The sequence below is a fragment of the Hylobates moloch genome, unplaced genomic scaffold (assembly GCF_009828535.3).
Source record: "Hylobates moloch isolate HMO894 unplaced genomic scaffold, HMol_V3 SCAFFOLD_8, whole genome shotgun sequence".
NCBI lineage: Eukaryota > Metazoa > Chordata > Mammalia > Primates > Hylobatidae > Hylobates > Hylobates moloch.
In genome coordinates this window covers 82,194,773-82,215,046 of record NW_026652283.1, presented here as the reverse complement: position 1 = coordinate 82,215,046, position 20,274 = coordinate 82,194,773, and the positions used below count along the sequence as shown (strand labels likewise).

The 20,274-nt window shown below is 43.4% G+C and overlaps 1 protein-coding gene across 5 annotated transcripts in view; it reads left to right on the top strand.

Annotated features, from left to right (window-relative positions):
- KLHL18 (kelch like family member 18) overlaps positions 1 to 20,274 on the top strand; it is a 63,391-nt gene that overhangs the window by 1,113 nt on the left and 42,004 nt on the right. The window contains exon 1 of one of the 5 annotated variants that reach the window (XM_058442481.1): positions 3,310 to 3,423. The exons of 2 other annotated variants lie outside the window; for them this stretch is intronic. The gene's annotated coding sequence lies outside the window, so the exon portion shown is untranslated. Of the gene's footprint in view, positions 1 to 3,309; positions 3,525 to 12,553; positions 13,712 to 20,274 lie in introns of those variants that run through there. 2 more of the 5 variants (XM_032161767.2, XM_032161765.2) reach the window with 2 other exon arrangements.

The following is a 20,274-nucleotide window of genomic DNA, read 5'->3' as shown; positions in this document are numbered from 1 at the left end:
GGGATGATGAGTGGGGCTCCCTGTTGGGCTTTGGCTGGAAAGCTCTCAGCATCTGTGGCTGATCCCTGTTTAAAAAACAAACAGGGCAGGCATAGTGGCTCACACCTGTAATCCCAGCACTTTGAGAGGCGAGAGGATCACTTGAGTAGGGGAGTTGGAGACCAGCCTGGGCTATATAGGGAGACCGTGTCTCTACAATTAATAAAAAATTGGGCATGGTGGCCTGTGCCCGTAGTCCCAGCTACTCAGGAGGGTGAGGTGGGAGGATCACTTGAGCCTAGGAGGTCAAGCCTGCAGTAAGTTGTAATCGCACCACTGCACTCCAGCCTGGGCAACAGAGCAAGATCCTATTTCTCCTATTTCTCTGTCTCTCTCTCACACCACACAGACACACACACACAAAGAAATAAAAGAAAGAAAAAGTAAAACTATGCAGAGATCCTTTTGCTCTTTTTCTTTTTTTTTTTTTTTTGAGACGGAATCTCGTTCTGTTGCCCAGGCTGGAGTGCAGTGGCGCTATCTCGGCTCACTGAAACCTCTCTCTCCCAGGTTCAAGCGATTCTCCTGCCTCAGCCTCCCCAGCAGCTGGGACTACAGTCATGCACCACTACCCCTGGCTAATTTTTTCTATTTTTAGTAGAGACGGGGTTTCACCATGTTGCCCAGGGTGGTCTCGAACTCCTGAACTTCAGCAGTCTGCCCGCCTCATCCTCTCAAAGTGCTAGAATTACAGGCATGAGTCACCGCACCCAGCCTGCTTTTCTTATTTTCTACATGGCTAAGGAAACTTTTCTTCTGCAACATAGTTGAGTCAGACCTCTGGAGATGGTGGAGTAGGATGGTTGAGTATGGCTTTGAAAGCAGAAGGATTTGGATTAAAATCCTAGTTGTAACCTTGAGCAAGTTACTTAATCTCTGTAAGCCTCGGTTTTTTTGTTTTTATTTTTGTTTTTTTGAGACACAGTCTCGCTGTGTCGCACAGGCTGGAGTGCAGTGGCATGATCTTGGCTCACTGCAACCTCCACCTCCTGTCTTCAAGCCAATCTCCTGCCTTAGCCTCCCAAGTAGCTGGGACTACAGGCGCCCGCCACCACGCCCGGCTAATTTTTGTGTGTGTTTTTAGGAGAGACCGGGTTTCACTATGTTAACCAGGCTGGTCCTGAGCTCCTGACCTCCTGATCCACCCACCTCAGCCTCCCAAAGTGCTGGGATTACAGGCGTTAGCCACCAAGCCCAGCCCTTTTCATCATTCTAAACCCCTCCTGAAGGAGGTTGTTTTTCCAGGAGAGAAGTGAAGTGATCTGAGAAGGCGTGAGATCTTCTCATATAGGAAAGAGGAACCAAGAGAACTGAGAAAAAATGAACTAGACTAAAGGAAACAGAGGAAGTAAAAGTAAATTAGAAGTTTTTGTCCACAGTGATTACATGGTGGAAGATGTTAAGGCAACCAGAAATTTGTAAGCAGAAAAATGATCCAGGTGTGGCAGCAACACTTGGTGTAAATAGAGACTAGTGAAAAGCAGTAATAGGTGTGAATTTCTAGATTAAAATTTAGGCTGTAGGCTGGGCACTGTGGCTCACGCCTATTATCCCAGCACTTTGGAAGGCCAAGGCGAGTGGATCGTTTGAGACCAGCCTGGGCAACGTGGCAAAATCCCGTCTCTATTGGGGGAAAAAAAAGATTTAGGCTGTAAGGGTGAACCAGGGGAATCTTATAAGACACAGGGAATCAAAAAGGGCATGGCAGCGTGGGATGGTCACAGATACTTCTACATAAAGTATTAATAGTACATTTAATGCAGATACTGAACATAGTAATCTTTTAGCAGAATATTGCTTGTTCATTCAAAGGGACAAGTAAATTATCAGACATAGCTGGGTGCAGTGGCTCACGCCTCTAATCCCAGCACTTTGGGAGGCCGAGGCAGGTGGATTGCATTGAACTCAGGAGTTTGAGACCAGCTTGGGCAACGTGGTGAAACTCCATCTCTACAAAAAATTAGCTGTAGTAGTGTGTACCTTTAGTCTTTCTTAGCTATTCAGGAGGCTGAGGTGGGAGGATCACTTGAGCTTGGGAGGCAGACGCTGCAGTGAGCCGAGATCGCACCACTGCACTCCAGCCTGGGCAACAGAGTGAGACCCTGTCTCAAAAAAAAAAAAAAAAAAAAATCAGACGTAGTTTCAACTGAGACGGTCAGCCTGAATTGCTATGTTAGCTTCAGGGATCTAGAACATAAGGACCAGTATATTTATTTTTTTCACTCTTTAATAAAAAGCCTCCAGTGGGAAGGACTAGTATAAAGGCATGGGCTAGAGCTGGACGGGACTGTAGAGAGCATTTACTTCACTGACTTTGAAAACTTTATTGTAGAGCCCAAGGAGTAGCTCTGTAGCAATATGGTGGAACCGGGGAAAGGGCGTGCAAACCAGGCTCTGCACATTTCACTACTTGCCACCAGAGCTGTCCTGGGAATCTGTTTTGTCTCTCTTTCTTGTCAAAGTCTTTCTTCAGTTTTCTGGTGACTCCACAGTGTTTTTCAAGTAAACAGACACTGAAAAACTGGTTGGAAGCTTTTCGGTGTGAGATATTTTATTGACTGGGGGGCTACCTGTCAGGCAGTGGTTCTCAAACTTTAGTGGACATCAGAATCACCTAGTGGCCTTGTTAAAACGCTGGTTGTTGGACCTCACCCAGAATTTCTGATTCATTCGGTCTGGCATGGGCCTGAAAACTCATATTTCTGACAGGTTCCCCTGTGATGCTACTCTTAGTCTGGGACCACGTTCTGACAGCCATGGTTGTAGGGTGATGGACCTGTCGTTTTCTGTGGGATGTGTTCAAAGTCCGTAGATCTTCCTCCAGGCTTCTTCCTAGGTGGTATAAGCCTGGCTGTTATTCTGAGAGCCTTATGGTAGGAGAGGGCTGGAGGTTCTCCCTTCTGTATGCAGACTTTCACTTAATCCCCCTAAATGGTGCCACTTCCTTGTCTTCGGTGGTGCCCTGGTTACCCAGGTCCAGAGGCTCTTGTTCATCCTGTCTGAAGAGTAAACCTCCAGTCTTCTGCAGTTGCTTGTCTGGGGAGGGGGACCAGTACTTCCTGATTTCGGCCCTTCTTCTTGCTCACAACTTCAGAGGAAACTGGTACCTCTAATGGTTCCATTTTGGAGGGGGTTCTTCAGTGGCTTGCCATCTGCCACACTCAGTATCCTCTAAGTCAGTTACTACTCATTCGTCTTCTAAAATTTTGTTGACTCTTCTAATCTGCTGTCTCTCTCTGCTTCTTTTTCCTTCAGAGCTTTGCTGTTCCTTGATCATCAGTCCGAAAGGCAGTATCACACAGACTCTGCAGCCACACTGCCTACGTTTGAGTTCTGGGTCTGCCACTTGTTAGCTGTGAAAATGAGCAGCTTCCTTAAACACTGGTGATTCTCTGTCTCGTCTGTAAAATGCACATCACCTCCTACTTGAGTGTTGAGGATTCAATTAGTTAATGTACTTCAAATAATCATGTAGTAAATGCTCAGTAAGTAGTGTGTGTGTGTGTGTGTGTGTGTGTGTATTTTTTTTCTTTCTTTCTTTTTTTGAGACAGTCTTGCTCTGTTATCTAGGCTGAAGGGCAGTAGCGCAATCTTGGCTCACTGCAACCTCCGCCTCCCAGGTTCAAGCGATTCTCCTGCCTCAGCCTCTTGAGTAGCTGGGATTACAGCTGCATACCACCATGCCTGGCTAATTTTTGAATTTTTGTAGAGATAGGGTTTTACCATGTTGGCCAAGGTGGTCTCAAACTTCTGACCTCAAGTGATCTGCCTGCCTCGGCCTCCCAAAGTGTTGGGATTACAGGCATCAGCCACCATGCCCGGCCAGTAGTATATATTTGTTAATAATAACTTAATGGAGTTTCTAGAAGGAGTGGAGATAAATTCATGTGTTCAACCTGCCATTTTGAATTTGTTTTAGCTTCTGATGAACTTTGAATGATTTCTATCTGGACAAAATGTTCATTGCCTTAAATGACTTTGCCGGCTGGACGCAGTGGCTCACGCCTGATCCCAGCACTGTGGGAGGCCGAGACGGGCAGATCACGAGGTCAAGAGATCGAGAACATCCATGCCAACACGGTGAAACCCCATCTCTACTAAAAATACAAAAATTAGCTGGACATGCTGGCACGGGCCTGTAGTCCCAGCTACTCAGGAGGCTGAGGCAGCAGAATCGCTTGAACCCGGGAGGCGGAGGTTGCAGTGAGCCAAGATCACACCACTGCACTCCAGCCTGGGGACAGAGTGAGCCTCTGTCTCAAAAAAAAAAAAAAAGACTTTGCCAACCACTGCACTAATTCATTAGCCTGCACTTTACAAATGAAGACCAAAGCCCAGAAAGGGAAGGGACTCATTCAAAGTCACAGGCTGAGTTAAGCAGCACTGGGACTAGACTCATCGTCTCCGTATTCGGGGTCAGGTGTTCTTTCATGCTCTCCTGTTGCCTCTTCTGTCACTGACGGTAAATGAACTGATTTCGGCTGCTACCACATGACTTAATCTACCTCAGGTCTACTGTATTTATCCTTAATGGCGTGTCATCTTTTCTATCTTCCTGAATTTTAGGGAGAACATGAAAATAAATATTAGCAGGCATGCCACATTCTCAAAATTAACTGCCAACACTTGAACCTAGGCTTAATTTCCTTTTGGGAAATATTTGAAATTTAAACTCATTGGAAGCCTGTCGGATAGTGAGATAGAGGCATGACAGAAAAGAGTAACATATTCATAAAAAAAAAAAATCACATTCTGTATCTCCCATGGCTTGAAACTGTTATGAGAAAAAGTCCATGGTCCTTTTCCTTGGCAAATCATTTTATCTTAAAAGTTATGAGGATTGTAGTGCAAAACTTCTTGGCATAAGGCTTGGCCTAGGTAGAGAGATTTGTGTCCATGGACGCTCTCATCCCCTCTTCCCAGAGTTGAGTTTCGTGTCCTTTGCTCTGGGCTGCCAGGAGCCCAAGGCTCAGGAAGCATTGTCTGATTCCTCTTGGTCTAGCCAGTTGGGCACACTTGCTAGATTTAATGAGTTTTTCTTCTTCTTCATGAGATTTGGAGCCAGATTTATATATTTACTTTTTTCCCCTATGCTTCTGTAAGGCATTGAAATTCATATATTTCTGCTCTCCCTTTATCTCACACATTTATTTTCTTTTTGAGTGACAGCAGAATGAGGTCACCAAACCTGAGTATTATTCACAGGGCCATAAGCTTAAAGGAGAGAGGAGCTCCCTATATAGACACACACCCTTTGTTTTGCAACTGCTGATAAATGGTTCCTGAAAGATCTGCTGGCATTAGTCTTCTCAGCATTTTCCCAAAGCCCCTGCTGAGGTTTCGAACCTGGCTCTGATAATTTAGCCCTCAGAAGGAAATGTTTTTTCCATGGGTGAAAGGTACAGTATTAGAATATTTCCTTGTGTTACCCACTAAATGTAGGCACACAATTTTCACGAAATTGGCTTCAAGAGCTACACATTTGAATCTGGAATCTTGCCTAATTTGTTGTCACCACTGGCTTTGTGATGAAAGAGTAGGTGGAGAAGGATATGAGGAAATGAAGTAAGGGCTTGTTGATGCATGCCATTTTTATGTTGTGTATAGTACAGTGAGTTACACAGGGTTAATTATAGAGCTAGAATAATCATATTAAAAGGAGCTATAGGCTGGGTACGGTGGCTCACATCTGTAATCTCAGCACTTTGGGAGGCGAGGTGGGAGGATTGCTTGAGCCCAGGAGGTCAAGGCTGCAGTGTGAACCATGGTTGAATGACTGCACTGCAGCCTGGCAATAGCATGACTCTGTCTCAGAAAAAGAAAAAAGAGAATTGTAGAGGTTCCCTATCAAAGGTATCATTTTACATGTGTATGCATGGACATAGAGTGTGGAATGAATGGAGACTGGCGTGGGGTGAGGGATGAGAAATTACTGGGTACAATGTACATTATTTGGATGATGGTTACGCTAAAAGCCCAGACTTCACCACTATGCAATATATGCATGTATCAAAACTGCACATGTACCCCTAAATTTATACAAATAAAAACATTTTTAAGCCATCATTTTACAGATGTAAAAAACCCTGGGGCTTAGAGCTATTAAGAGATTTGCCCATAGCACAAATTATATCAGCTGAGATCTAACACAGCTGTTTATTGGTGGAAGCCATGCTTTTACATCCTGTCAGATTATTCACCTGCCCTGCTGATGGTATGAAGCAGAGTAGGGAACAAAGCGTCCTTAGTGTCATTCTTGAGCACAGAGGGCAGGGATGTGAATGTACAGATGCCATACCAACATTTTATTTCAGGAGAGAAGATGGAGGCTTTTTCTACTCGTCTTTTAGACATATGAATTCTTGACTCTGATTTTGAAATGACATTGTATTGGAAAACTTGTGCTTCTGAATATTGCTCATTCCCAGGGTTTTCTAGTGACATTTTTCATGTAGTTAGGTTTCTCTCTCTCTATGTAGTTAGCTTTGTCTCCCTCTTTTTTTTTTTTTTTTTTCCTTGAGACAAGGTCTCTTCTCTCACCCAGGCTGGAGTACAGTGGTGGATCACAGCTCATTGCAGCCTCGAAATCCCTGGCTCAAACCTTCCTCCCACCTCAGCCTCCCAAGTAGCTGGGACCACAGGTGTATGCCACCACGCCTGGCTAATTTTGTTTATTTTTTGGGAGATGGGGCCTCAACTTGTTGCCTAGGCTGGTCTCAAACTCCTGGGCCCAAGCAATCCTCCTGCTTCCACCTCCCCAAGTGCTGGGATTACAGGCATGAACCACCACACCTGGCCCAGCCTTGTCTCTTTCTAATGAGCAATAAGAACTGAGAGGAAGAACGTGCTCCTTGAGGGGCACAGCACTTGTTACATGAATTTCCTATCAAAAATTCGGTTTTAGTCTCCTTGTTCAAGTTATCTTGTGGATAATGCTGTTAAATTTGGACACCAATTAGGTGAATTAGAGAGCTTGATGCTGCCTGACACGTGGGTGAGGAAAGAGAGTTGGAGGTACAGCCTGGACTATCCGTTACCAGCCAAGCAACATTCATCATGTTCACTCTAAGGCTTCTGGAGCTTGGCTGGCTGACTGGCTCACCAGGTACATTTAAGAAGCCTGTGCTTGGGGATGTTTCTTAACTGCAGACAGTTCCTTTATTATTCTGTACATGAGACTCCATTGTTTGCCCCTTAGCCCCACTTGGTTTAGCTTGTAGGCTAGTTGATGGAAGATGAGACCACATTGTTTTTCTAAAGGTGTGTTCCTGTTCCTAGCCCTTCCCAAATTACAAGCATGGCAGCTACCTTTCTACTTTCGAACTTGTTGAGTATTGGCACTGTCATTGCCTCTTTGGCATGGAACCAGCCAGCTGGCCTGTGGTTAGCTTAGGAAGACCTTAGGAAGAACATCCAAGCAGCTGATTACATCACTGCTTTTTCCAATGGGGGCAAAAGTGGGTGAACCAAGGTGCGTGAACTAAGAGTTAACAAGCGTTTCTGTAAAGGGCCAGATAGTAAATATTTAAGGATTCGTGGGTAATATAGTTTCAGTTGCAGCTACTTAACTCTGATGCTATACTGCAAAAGCAGCTATACACAATATATAAATGAATGGGTGTGGCTGTGTTCCAGTGAAACTTTACAAAAGAAGCATGAGCTGAATCCGTTGCCTATAGTTTACTGACCTCTGTTATATACTGATAGGGCCTCTAAGGCTTTTGAAGTAGGTTTTATTTTCATTATTTATTGCTCTAGCATATACTTCTGTGGTTTCAACACAGTATTTAGGAATTGAAGCATTTCTTGTTAAAGAATACAAATGAACCGGAAGTGAAAAAAATTTTCCCAGCTTACTACAGGTGATCATGGGACTATACTGATTAGTGAGTGAGTAAGTAACATAGAAGTTACTGTTAAATTTAGCATCTCATTTGTAAAGCCTTCGCGCTCTGCTGGAACTTGAAGCGGAATGTTTTCAAAGTCTTAACTAAAGACACCATGCTCCCATTCTGTCTCAGTTGAAGCTGAGGATGCTTAGCTGCTGGCAGAATGGCAGGCCAGAGGAGACCCTGATGGCTCTTATGTTCCAGTGGAACAGACAGTCTGTGTTCAGGGCCTTGAAGGTAAAGGTCAGAGCTTGGGCTTTTGACAGGCAAAATAGGGGATCTGTAGTTCAAATATGACCCAATATAATGGTATATGTGGGCAGAGTGTTCTGAATAGCTGATCAGAACACAAAAACACTTTTCACTCCTGTAATCCCAGCACTTTGGGAGGCCAGGGTGGGTGGATCACCTGAGGTCAGGAGTTCGAGACCAGCCTGACCAACATGGTGAAACCCCATCTCTACTAAAAATACAAAATTAGCCAGGTGTGGTGGCGCATGCCTGTAGTCCCAGCTACTCGGGAGGCTGAGGCGGAAGAATCACTTGAACCCAGGAGGCATAGGTTGCAGTGAGCCAAGATCACGCCGTTGCACTCCAGCCTAGGCAACAAAAGTGAAACTCCATCTCAAAAAAAAAACCTTTCAAAAAATAAGCTCAAGAACAGATAGATACTTGTACACCAATGCTCATAGCAGCATTATTCACAATAGCCAAAAGGTGGAAGCAACCCAAGGGTCTACCACTGGGTGAATGGATAAACAAAATATGGTATATGGCTGGACACAGTGGCTGACGCCTATAATCCCAGCACTTTGGGAGGCCAAGGCAGGCAGATGGCATGAACCCAGGAGTTTGAGACCAGCCTGGGCCACGTGGCAAAACCTTGTCTTTACAAAAAATACAAAAATTAGCCAGGTGTGGTGGTACACACCTGTAGTCCTAGCTACTTGGGAGGCTGAAGTATGAGAATCACCTGAGCCCCGGGAGGTCAAGGCTGCAGTGAGCCATGATTACACCACTGCACTTCCACCTGGGCAACAGCGAGACCCTGTCTCAAAAAAATATATATATATGTATATATATATACACATACAGTGAAATATTACTTCGCCTTTAAAAAGAAGAAAATTCTGCTGCAACATGGGTGAACCTTGAAGACATTACACTAAGTGAAATAAGCCAGTTACAAAAGGACAAATGTTGTGTGATTCCACTTATATGAACTACCTAGAATAGTCAAATTCATGAAGACAGAAAGTGGAATCGTGGTTGCCAGGGGCCGGGAGGAGGGGGAATGTAGAGTTACTGTTTAATGAGTATAGTTTCAGTTTGGGAAGATGAAGAATTCTGGAGACAGATAGTGGTGATGGTTGTAGAATGTACTTAATGCCACAGAACTGTACACTTAAACATGGTTAAAATGGTAAACTGTATGTTATTTATATTTAATCCAGTTTTCAAAAGATAGATAATTAGCTCAAGAAGACTTGTTACCAAGTGGGCAAGAGAGATTGCTTTGTGACTGTAGACACTAAAAACAGAATTTGTCTCTCTATTGAAACCCAATGATTAGAAACATCTGATGCTAAGGAGTAATCTTTCCTGCTCTTTATTTTTGTACTATGGTGCCTCAGCTGTTAAGAGCCAAATTGTATTAGCTCAGCCCTGTAGCTGCACTTCATATGGTCACTTAAAAGGAATCGCCTTCTAAGAGGTGCATATTTAGGAGATGCAGATGTGTTGTAAGCTTATTTTTCTTGGGTTGGTTTGTAAGCTCCAAATGTTGTGTAACCTTGACAGAGCTATTCTGAGGACCAGCAAAACAAGCCGTGCTAACATGTCTTCCAAGTAAAGGTGTGTTGGCATCATCTGCAAATTACAAATAGCTTTCAAACTTATATTTTCTACCCCATTTGTCCTGTGGGTCCTCATACTCATTATGTCTAAAGTGAACACCCTTGCCCATCTTTTGTTTCCTCTGTGTTAGGAGGGCACACAATCCATCTAGTCATGCACAGTTGAAACTCTGGGATTGTCTTTGGCTCATCCTCTCTTATGTGTATTTTGTGACACTTATTACAATAGTAATTACATAATTATTTATAGTGTTGTAACTCCACAAGAGCAGGGCTATGACTGAATTATTTACTGAGGTATCTACATAATAGCTGCTCAGTAAACCACTGTCCTAATTGAGATCCTCTTCATCTTTTACCGAACCCAGGATTTCTATAACTTTACTAGCATGTTGAGAGGATTCTTACCGACCCTCTAGGGAATGAGCCTTGGGCTACTAACAGATTGTTTTTCCCCAGGCTTAATTCTGATCTTATTCTGCTCTGAATGGCTTCTCATTTCATTTTCATTCAACAGGATGCTCAGCAGGTATGTCAGCACCTTCCATGTGCCAAGTACCGTTCTAGGTGCTGAGGGTGCAGCAGTGAGCAGAGTAGGCCAAGCCTTTTTGAGTATGAGCTTACATCCTAGTGGAGTGGCAGACAATAAACAGGTGGAAGATGTCCAGTGGTGATCAGTGCCATGAAGAAAAGTAAATCAGGAGCCAGCCTCTCTTAATAGAGGTCTAAATGAAGTGAGGGAGCAATCCATGAGGATATCTGAAGGCAGAGGGAACAGTAAGCACGGAGCCCTGAGGCAGGAGCACACTTGGTGTTTTGGGGAAACAGCAAGAAGCCAGAATGGTAAGGGGGCAGAGTGACCAAGGAGAAAAGTGGAAGAACACGAGGTCAGAGAAGTAGCCACCCAGCCCAGCACAATTCCTTGCATGGTATGGTATGGCTCAGTAAATACGTTGTGAATGAATGAATGAAACCAATCAATAATTATGTATTTATGAATGAAGAATCAGGGCAGGGTGTTAGAGGTATACCTAAGGTATAGAAAGTTAGGATGCATATTCTATGGTTCATGAAGACAGCACTGCGTTTTGCTTGCACTTTCCCCTTCTGCAGTTTAGGAGAGATGATAATGGCCGGAGCCAGAAGACTAATTCTGACTTGTTCTTGAAGGAAATTCTATTCTGCACACAGTGACAATCAGAGGTTAGAAACTTGTCAGCGGAGCCGGGAGTCGAGCAGAGCTGCTCAGCTCTTGGTGGTTGTAAAACGTGCCTCTACCTCATGTTGGGGAAACCTTGTGTTTTCCATGTATATGGCTTAACATTTTAAGTAATCAAGGTGTCTGAGGGATAGTGGGAATGCAGGAGCAGCAGGTGGTGGCTAGTTTTCTGTAGGATTTAGGAAAGGACTGCTGATTTAACTGAATCTCTGATTATTCTAAGCTGCTCATAGAAATCCGCCAGTCACTGCTGTCTCAGACGTCAGAGGGAGAAGCTTAAGCATGTTCTGTTATTGACAGCCATTCTGGTTGACTTCTCTAAGACTGCCAGCTGTATTCTTGATATTCAGAGTCCTGCAGATGTGGGCCCTCTCTGCTATTCTCTCCTGCTTTCCCACGGTGTCCTCTTGCGTCAGCTGGCCATCTCTCTATGACTGTGTTCTCCCTCCTCTGAGCCTTTGCTCTAGTGTTCCTTTGGCTTGGCGTATCTGCTCACATCTGCCAAGCAGAGCCCTATTCATGCTTCAAGCTTTCTTCCATATTTGCTTCCTTTGCTTTCTTTCCTTTTTCTTTCTTCCCTTGCTTTCCCTTTCCCTTTCTCTTTCTCCTCTTTTCTTTTTTCTTTCTTCAGGGTCTCGCTCTTGCCCAGGCTGGTGCAGTGGTGCAATCATAGTTCATTGTAACCTCGAATTCCTGGGCTCAAGTGATCTTCCCACCTCAGCTTTCTGAGTAGCTGGAATTACAGGTGTGTTGCCACCACACTCAGTTAATTAAAAAAAAAAAATTGTTTTTTTGGTAGTTACAGGGTATTGCTTTGTTGCCCAGGCTGGTCTCGACCTCCTGGCCTCAAGCAATCCTCCTGCCTCGGCCTCACAAAGTGCTGTGTAGCCACTGTGCCCGGCCCCTTCTATGTTTTCTTTTCTCAAAGGGACCCATGCCCTCTTTCTTGTGTGCCCTGTTCTATCACAGTGGGGGGTTGTGTCAAGTCCTATTTCTCTGAAGACAATCTTCTCATATCCCTCCAGGTGTAGTTCATCTCCCCCTCTTCTACTGCATCTTAACCCCTCATTACTCAGTGTTGTCATTGGACTAATAGCATCAGCATCACCTGGGTGAGGGCCTGTTCGAAGTGCAGAATTTCAGGTCTCGCCCCAGACTTACTGAACCAGAATCTGGTGCTTCTTACATTCTGTGCACATTAAAGTTTGAGAAGCATTGCTGCCACACATTGGTCCTACTCCCCTTACCGGTCTGAGCAGGATGTAGATGGTTTGAGTGTTTTTGTTCCCCTCTAGATGTTGAACTCTTGAATCGTAAGCCATCTCTTAACTAGTATAGTTCTTAGCATGTTTCAAGCACTTAAAAGTATTTATTGAATTACCCTAACTAACCCCTGACATTATGTTTGAGATGCTTCTTCAGTCAACATACTATATAAGTGCATTTACTTGCGCTTGGTGCTTTGTAGGTGCATGAGACACCCTGCTGTGAATGGGAGTCAGCCTCTGTCTTTGGCATTTATAGATGAGTGGGGAAGATAGATATGCACCAGTTATTAATAATTATGAGAAAAGGCAGAGTCTGATAAATTCTGTAACTGCATAGGCATCACCAGAGGCCTAAGGGAACATCAAAGGAGTAGCCGACATTTACAGTTCTGAGGGTTTGTGACTGTTTCATGGAAAGGATGGTATTTAGTTGGTACATTGCAAGATGAATAGGACTTTGACAGACAGGCACAGTGGAAAGAGGCATTCCAGGCTGGGGGAGAGTGTTCAGAGGCCCAGGCATGAAAGTACACCTACAGTGTTTCTTGAATAAGTAAGACATAGAGGAGCAAGGTGGAAGGTGGGATTGGAGAGGTAGGTTGAGTACAGACTGTGTCCTCCTTAAATTTTCATGGTGAGGAGTCTAGACTGCTAAGAAACACCCGCAAATCAGTTGAAGTTGGTACAGTTACATGTTCTGTGGTTCCTGAGGACTCTGCCCGCTTGTCTCCCTTCCTCTGCTCCCGTTCTACCCTGCTGGATATAAGTGGTAGGAAGTGGGGGAGGGTTTAGAAGAAGTGGGAAGCAGCCTGAATGTTTTAGCCAGCTGTTTGTATGGGACTGGAGCCCTAAGTCCTGTTTTAGTGTCAGCTGGTCAGCTACTTTCTTCCTCACCCCCTTCCTGTGTCACTACCCAGTGGGGCACTCTAAAGCAGAGAGACCAAAGCTCCATCACAGAGTGTTCAAAGAGTGTGCCCTAAAATGCTATCGAAAACTGCAGACTGAGCCCAGTATGTTTTGTTATACTTGCCATCAGTTTCTTAACCCCAAGAGTTTATGAGGACTCATCGTTTCTGCTTGTGGTAGTATTACGTGAACCTGTGTCTCTCTGCCCATATTCTAGGCTGGCAGTCAGGCCATCAGCATTCAAGGTGAAAGAATCCCCCCGACTTCCATTTCCTTATATGCCATCTTGTTAGAAACCCACAAAGTAGCTAGTGTGATCTGTTTATTTCTTCAGTACTGGGAATGCACTGTTACCCTGGGAGTCAAGCCCTCCACAAATTGACCCTAAGCCTCACCATCTTTTTCTTGAGCCTTTTACTTCAGCCAACTGAATTTTCAGATGAGATGAGAAGGTCATGCTTTTCCACCTTTGAGCTCCCACTTTGACCAGCTCTGCCAGTCCTGAGCCAGAAGGTCAACAGTTAAAAAGAGGAGGTAAAATTCATCAGAAATTTTGTTACTTGTTTGTATCTCAGATGAAGCCTATTTTTAGATGAAATAGGCTTTAGAATTCATTAAGTACAACTGAGTATGAGGCACTGTGTTAAGTACTAGGATATAACCTTCCTTTCTTTGGGAAGAATATTCAGCCTGGATGGAGAGACATTCATTAGGACAATATAGTGTGTGCTATAGTGGAGGCTTGTACCAAGTGCCACAGAAAGGAGAGAGCTGACTGCCTGGAAGTCAGAGGCCCCTCAGAGGAGGGAACATTTGAGCTGAATCTTCAAGGATGAGGAATAATTCACTGGGCATAAAAATGAGGGGATAAGAATCCAACCTGAGGGAACAAGACAATTTCTGGGAATTGCCAACAGTTTTTAGAAGAGAGTCATGGTGGAGGATAAAACTGGATGGGAGCCAGGTGCAGTGGCTCACACCTATAATCCCAGCACTTTGGGAGGCTGATGCAAGAGGATGCCTTAAATCCAGGAGTTCAAGACCAGCCTGGGCAACAAAGTGAGACCCCATCTCTACCAAAAATAAAAAAATTGGCCAGGTACCTGTAGTCCTAGCTACTTGGGAGGATCACTTAAGCCCAGGAGTTCGAGGCTGCAGTGAGCTATGATTGTGTCACTACACTCCAGCCTGGGCAAGAGTGAGACCCTGTCTCTAAAAAAGAGAAAAAAACCTGTTTAGAGTTTGGATCTGACTTGTAGGCAGTAGGGAGCCCCCTAAAATGGGGACTGACATGACCAGACTCAATTATATGTTGAGTTGACTCATTCTGAAACATCATTTATTCAACAAATACTGAGTATTAATTTCTGACTCTTCCAGGAAACATGAAACATACGAAGATTGCCCCCTTGGTGGAGCCCGTGTTTTAGTAAGGATAGATAGTTATATCAGGCCACCACCATTTGCTCTTGTCAAGGTTTCTAATGACCTCCACAATACAGAGCTAGTTCATAATCACACAGATCTCCATGTGCCACCTTTTATAGTCACATCCAGCCCCCTCCCACCCACCGTCTCTAATCTCTGGCAACCATGAATTTGTTGTCTCTCATTTTGAAATTGTTATATAAATGAAATCGTAGAGTTCGTGACCTTTTTTCACCCAGCCTAATGCCCATGAGGTTCATCCTAGTTATTGCATGTATTGATCATTTTTTCCTTTATATTTCTCAGTAGTAGTCCATGATATGATTGTACCATAATTTGTCTAACCATTTCCAGCCATCAAAGGACATTTTTCAGTTTTTAGGTATTATGAATAAAGCTGCTATGGATATTCATGTACAGGATTTTGAGTGAACTTGTTTTCATTTCTCTATAGTAAATGCCCAAGAGTAGAATTTTATGTCATACAGTTTGTGTATTTTAATTTTAGAAGAAATTGTCAAACTATTTTCCAGAGTAGCAATACCATTTTGCATTCCTACTGGCATATGTAAGTGTGGTGGTTAATTTTATGTGTCACCTTGGCTAGGCCCAGTTGTTTGGTCAAACACCAGTCTAGATGTTGCTGTGAAGATATTTTTTAGATGTGATTAACATTTAAATTAGTAGACTTTAGTTGAGTACAGTGGTATGTGCCTGTAATCCCAGCTACTTGAGAAGCTGAGGCGGGAGAATTGCTTGAGCCCAGGAGTTGAAACCAACTTGGGCAACATAGTGAGACCCTATCTCATTTTAAAATAATAACAAGTTAGTAGACTTTCAATAAAGTCGATTACCTTCCATAATGTGGGTGGGCCTCATCCAGTCAGTGTAAGGCCTTAAAGGGCAGAAACTGAGCTTTCCCCTGAAGAAGCAGTTCTGCCTCAAGATTGCAAAATAGGCTGGGCGCAGTGGCTCACTCCTATGATCCCAGCACTTTGGGAGGCTGAGGTAAGAGGATTGCTTGAGCCCAGGAGTTTGAGACCAGCACAGGCAACATAGTGAGACCCTGTCTCCACAAAAAATAGAAAAATTAGCCAGATGTTGTGGCACATGGCTGTAGTTGCAGCTACTCAGAAGACTGAGGCAGGAGGATTGATTGAGCCTGGGAGGTCCAGGGTGCAGTGAGCTGTGATTGCACCACTGGACTCCAGCCTGCGTGACAGAGTGATACTGTGTCTCAAAAAAAAAAACAAACAAAAAACTGCAAGATAAAAACCCCACCTAAGTTTCCTGCCTGCTCACCTGCCCTGCAGATTTCTGACTCAAGACTGTAACATCAAATCTTATCTGAATCTCCAGCCTGCTAGCCACACTGTATATTTTGGATTTGCTAGCCCCAGCAGTTGCATGAGCCAATTCCTTAAAATAAAAATAAGTTTCTCTCTCTCTTCCCCCCCATACCTCCTCCCTCTCTCTCTCTCTCACTCCCTGTCCTCTTTCCCTTCTCCATTCCCTTCTTCCCTCCCGCTGTCTTCCCCTTTTCCCTTCTCTCCCCCTCTCCACTCTTATCCCTCACCTTCTCTCTCTCCCCACCTCCCGCTTTTCCTCCTTCCTACTTTCTTCCCCATTAGTTCTATTTCTCTGGAAAACCCTGACTAATATGGGTGACCCAATTCTTTTGCATCCTCACCAGCATTATATATGTATATGTATACATATGTGTGTGTATATATGTATATATGTGTATATATGTATATATGTGTGTATGTGTGTGTATGTATGTATATATGTATATGTGTGTATATATGTGTATATATATGTGTATATATGTGTGTGTGTGTATATATATAGATATATATTTAAATTCTCTTTATTTTTATTTTTTAGTAGAGATGGGTTTTGCCATGTTGCCCAAGCTGGTCTTGAACTTCTGGGCTCAAGACCAGCTGGGATTATAAGCATGAACCACCATGTTACAGGCATGAACCACCACACCCAGCCTAGCATTTTATATGATCACTGTTTTTTATTTTAGCCATTCTGTTAAATGAGTAGTGGTATCTCATTGTGATATTGTGATTCAACTACTCATTTAACAGAATGGCTTTTTTTTTAGACAGAGTTTTACTCTTGTTGCCCAGACTGGGGTGCAATGGTACGATCTCAGCTCACTGCAACCTCCGCCTCCCAGGTTCAAGTGATTCTCCAGCCTCAGCCTCCCAGGTAGCTAGGATTACAGGATGCGCCACCATGCCCGGTTAATTTTTGTATTTTTAGTAGAGATGGGGTTTTGCCATGTTGGCCAGGCTGGTCTCAAACTCCTGGCCTCAGATGATCCGCCCACCTTGGCTTCCCAAAGTGCTGGGATTACAGTCATTGAGTCACCGCACCCGGCCTCACTATGATTCTAATTTGCATTTTGCTAATGGGTAATGATGTTGGACATCTTCTTATGTGTTTATTTGCCATCTGTATATCCTTTTTAATGAAATATCTTTTCATGTCTTTTGCCCATTTTCTCATTGCATTGCTTTTTGTTTTTTTATTGTTGAGTTTTTAGAGTTCTTTACATATTATAGATACAGATAGATCTTTGTCAGGTATGTAGTTTGCAGATATATTTTTTAGTATGTAGATTGTCTTTTAATTCTAACTGGCTCTTTCACAGAGCAAATGTTTTTCATTGTGATTTAGTCCAATTTTTTTTTTTTTTTAATGGTTTGTGCTTTTGGTCTCATGTCTGAGAACTTTTCACCAAGCCCTAAGTCCTGCATATTTTCTGCTATATTTTATTCTAAAAGTTTTATAGTTTTAAGTTTTATGTTTAAATCTTTGGTCCATTCTGAGTTAAGTTTTGCCTCAGATGTGAGGTATAGGTTGAAGTTCTTTTTTTTTTTTTTGCATATGGATATCCAGTTGCTCCAGCCCCACTGATAGTTGAAGAAACTCTTTTCTCCATCTAAATGCTTTTGTACCTTTGTCAATAAGCAGCTAGCCATTCTTGTGTGAGGTTACCTCTGGGTTCTCTATTCTGTTCCGTTGTTCTTTGTGCCTGTCCCTTCACCAATATGACACAGTCTTATTGTAGCTATATAGTTGACCCTTAAATAATGTGGGGGTTGGAATGTTGACCCCCCATCCCCATTCAGAAATCAAAGTGCAACTTTTGACTTCCCAGAAACATAATTACTAATAGCCTACTGTTGACTAGAAGGAAACCTTACAGATAACATAAACAGTCAATTAACTTTGTTTTGTTTTGTTTCTTCTTCATCTTTTTGAGATAGGGTGTTGCTCTGTCATCTGGGCTGGAGTGCAGTGGCATGATCATAGCTCACTGCAGCTTTGACCTCCCAGGCTCAAGCAATTCTCTCACCTCAGCCTCCCAAGCAGTTGGGACCACAGGTGCACACTACCACTACCATGCCCAGCTAACTTTTTTAATTTTTGTAGAGACGGGATCTTGCCATGATGCCCAGGCTAGTCTTGAACTCCTAGCCTCAAGCAATCTTCTGCCTAGCCCCCTAAAGCAGTGGGATTACAGGCGTGAACCTTCATGCTTAGCTTATTAACACATATTTTGTATGTTATGTGTATTATATACTGTATTCTTATGATAAAGGAAATTAGAGAAAAGAAAATGTTATTTAAAAACTCATTGGCCGGGCGTGGTAGCTCACGCTTGTAATCCCAGCACTTTGGGAGGCCGAGGTGGGCAGATCATTAGGCCAAGAGATCAAGACCATTCTGGCCAACATGGTGAAACCCCGTCTCTACTAAAAATACAAAAATTAGCTGGGTGTGGTGGCGCACACCTGTAGTCCCAGCTACCCAGGAGCCTGAGGCAGGAGAATTGCTTGAACCCGGCAGGCAGAGGTTGCAGTGAGCCAAGATTGCGCCACTGCACTCTAGCCTGGTGACAGAGCGAGACTCTGTCTCAAACAAACAAAAAAAAAACGTAAGAGAAAATATATTTACTATTCATTAAGTGGAAGTGGATCATCATAAAGGCCTTCATCACCATCATCATCTTCACATTGAGTAGTCTGGGAGGAGGAAGGACAAGGGTTAGTCTTGCTGTCCCTGGTGGCAGAGGTAGAAGAAAATCTGTGTACAAGTGGACCTACACACTTCAAGCCTGTGTTGTTCAAGGATCAACTGTACATTGTCATTTCTGTCTGACTTTTTGCTTTTTCATTTCTCCAAACATTTTTCTATATGGTACCAATTCTTTTTCCACCATTTGTTTTAGTTTCAGTGCCCATATCATAGAAGAGTCCATGTCATAAAAGAAGCCATGCATAATTGAAACTCTTTTGCCAAGTTGTCTAATGTCAATTTGTTTTCTGGCACTGCTTCTTGAATGTCTTCCTTGTTGTCCAGCACTGGTTTGGGAGCTCTCATCTCTATCAAGTTGTCTTCTGTTAATTCCTCAGGTATAGTATCAATTAGCTGTTTAATTTCTCAAAGATCTATATCTTGAAACTCTTCACCCCTCACCTTTTTGCCATATTCATGATCTCTTCCATGACTGGCTATGTCATAAATCCTGTGACGTCATGTACAACAGCTGAACAGCTTTCTCCAGCAGGAACTTACTGTTTCAGTCTTGATGGCTTTCACAGCTTTTTCTATAACAATGATGGCATCTTCCATGGTATAATCCTTCCAGGCTTTCATGATGTTCTCTCTACTAGGGTTCTCATCCATAGCCTTGACAATCCTTTCCATAGAGTGCTGTGTATAATGAGCTTTAAAGGTCCTGTGACACCCTGATTTAGAGGCTGAGTTAGAGACATTGTGTTTGGGGGCGGGTAGACCACTTTCATGCCTTCATAGTTGAATTCTTGGGGTTCCAGATGGCCAGGGGCATTGTCCAATACCAAAGAACTTTAAAAGACCATCCCTTACTGGCAAGGTACTTCCTGACTTCAGTAACAAAACTTCAAAGGAACCAATCCAGAAGAAGTTTTCATCGTCCTTATCTTCTTGTACAACCAAAAGACTGGCAGCTGGTGTCATCCTTTCCCTTCAAGGCTCAGGGTTTAGCAGCTTTATAGGTAAGCTCTCGTTCTGTCACCTAGGCTGGCTTCAAACTGCAGGGCTCAAGCAATTCTCCTGTCTTGGCCTCCTGTCTTGGGATTATAGGCATTAGCCACTGTGCTTGACCAGAATTTCATTCCCTTTTTAAGTGGATTTTATTTATTTTATTATCATCATTAGTTTTTGAGACATGGCCTCTCTCTGTCACCTAGGCTGGAGTGCAGTAGCAAGATCATAGCTGACTGCAACCTCAAACTCCTGGGCTCAGGTGATCCTCCTGCCTCATCCTCCCAAGTAGCTGGGACTACAGGCACATGCCACTATGCTCAACTAATTTTTATTTTTTTTTTTGTAGAGATGAGCTCTATCCTATGTTGCTCAGGCTGGTCTCGAACTGCTAGCCTGAAGTGATTCTGCCACCTCAGCATCCCAAAGTTCAACTTTTATTTTTTTAGAGCAGTTTTAGTTTCACAGCAAAATTGAGTGAAAGGTACAGAGATTTTCCTTATATCCCCTATCTCTACATACACACATACAATGGCTAACAATGTTGAACATCTTTTCACGTGCTTATTGGCCATTTGCACTTTATTCTTCTCATTCAAAATTGTTTTAGCTATTCAAGT